Here is a 2,102-nt window from a genome sequence, read left to right on the forward strand (position 1 = left end):
AGTCTGTCTCTAAATTTCGTGAGTGGAGGTTGTAAATTTAACTTTTTCCTTTGATTCCATTTTTATTTAGCTTATGCTAAATTTTTCTATTTATTACAATATGTAGTTGATCAGAGACAGATTTCATTCATCACAAGTTATGATATTATTATTATTTTCTTTATTTTTTTTTATTCCTTTTTAAATATGTAAATTTTCTTGTTTGTTAAAAAAAAAAAGAAAAGAAAGTAATCATGTCCGAAAATTTAATTGAGTATTTATTCTAGCTGGCCTAAGTTATGGCAATTTATTTATATTTGTTGAAAACCTCATTCATCACATATGTATCCATAGTAATTTCTACAATTTCCGCTGTACAGGTAAAGCATTATTTATTTATATACTTACTTATTGTTTTATAAGTCAAATCTGATCAGATTATAATTAATCCCAGCTTTCCTTAAATTTGTTTTTCAGCTCTAATTCTCGTAATTCAAAATGTTGGAAATATTTCTATGCAAGTTTATATAATAGTAAAATTAAATTAATAAATAAATAAATATCAAATTATCTTTGTCACGCTGGTTAAATAAATAATTGAATAAAATTGTAAAGCCTTATTCAAGTTATAATTTTTCTTTTTAAAAAAATCTCTTTTGGAAGCTTCACTTCGAGTATCTTGAATTATTTATCTTTAAACTATTATTGATGAATTTATTAAAGATCTTGTGTATTGTTGATTTTGTTAAGAAGAGCAAATTCTGTATTATTGATCTCTCCTTTAGTATTACAGTATTTATATATATTCTTTTCGTTTCTCTATTATTTAGCGGTCGTTGACTCGTAGACTCGTTGACTCGTAGACTCGTTGACTCGTAGACTCGTAGACTCGTAGACTCGTAGACTCGTAGTATCACAGGATGTCTTAGTTATGGCCATGGAAGCTGAATCCTTGCTGACCAACTCATCACAAGGAAACCAATATTTCCAGAAAAGATCTAAATTCGCCGTAAAAAGGATACTTCAAGAACTTCTTGTGCAGTGAAAAATTAATAAGTGAAAAATTTGAATAAAGTGTACGGAGGCCTCCTCACTTCAATACACCAGGTATTTACGAAACAACCAATATTAATTTATGGAAAATTCACAGGCAACTACTTCGCAAAAATAAATGGGACAGGATAATAAATAAATTGTAATTACTTGATTTAAATTTTGTTTATTTTTGGAAATTCTATTTATTTGATCTATTATGTATATTAAATTGCAAACATGATTACAATCTTATTGTTGATTATTGAATATGCCTAACAATCATCAATGACAAGTAATGAATGGGGTAAATCTTGAATTGTTGAGCTGTCATATCATTCAATTATAAATGTTGCTACTTAGAAGGGGTTGGAAATTAAATAAATGGAATATTTTAGTTAATATATTGAACTATATTCAATTTATTGATTTAAATATTCGGAGGATTATTTCCTTCCCCATCTCAAAGATTAATTTCAACTGCGGTAAACTGTGGTAACATTTCAACTGCGCCTTACTCTGCGAGGTTTGCTTGCAAACTCTTTCATTGATTTATCAATAATATTGAATGATGTGTGACGGTCTCGGCTGTTCTTATCCTTTCTTCTTTCATTGATGGTGGGGAGGATTCAGGTTAAAATTAAAATACAAAATCAAATATTATTCATCATAAATGATCTCGAATTATATGTATTATATAATCATATTAATAATATTTAAGAAAATGATAATATGGGTTCACCGAATAAAGTAGCATCTATGGAATCTAAAATAATTAATTATTGGGATGTTAAAAAATCAGTTGAAGAGTGCTTCAATTTCAATTTGATTCCTATTAGAAAATTCAATCCTAATTTTGTTACTAAAGAGAATTTACTTTTCGAACTTGAAACATTGGGAGTACCTACAGATACAGTTATTGACAATGATGTAGACACTTTAAGGGGGAAGTATCGAGCATTAGTTAGCAATCCAGACCCAAAAATTGCACGAATTATTTACGATGATGAGTCTAGTAAAATTGCTATAAAAAAAATCCTTGATTTATTGACAGGGGAAGATGAATACTTGGAGAAAATTCTTTCTATGAG

The 2,102-nt window shown here is 28.1% G+C and overlaps 1 long non-coding RNA gene across 1 annotated transcript; it reads left to right on the forward strand.

The window, feature by feature from the left end:
• Nucleotides 1–220: 220 nt before the first annotated feature.
• On the forward strand, nucleotides 221–1,147 carry LOC120355427. Its single transcript, XR_005573513.1, has 2 exons — nucleotides 221–359; nucleotides 810–1,147. It is a non-coding gene; the product is annotated as an uncharacterized LOC120355427 (long non-coding RNA).
• Nucleotides 1,148–2,102: the final 955 nt, after the last annotated feature.

The sequence above is a fragment of the Nilaparvata lugens genome, unplaced genomic scaffold (assembly GCF_014356525.2).
Source record: "Nilaparvata lugens isolate BPH unplaced genomic scaffold, ASM1435652v1 scaffold11473, whole genome shotgun sequence".
In the NCBI taxonomy this organism is placed as follows: Eukaryota; Metazoa; Arthropoda; class Insecta; order Hemiptera; family Delphacidae; genus Nilaparvata; species Nilaparvata lugens.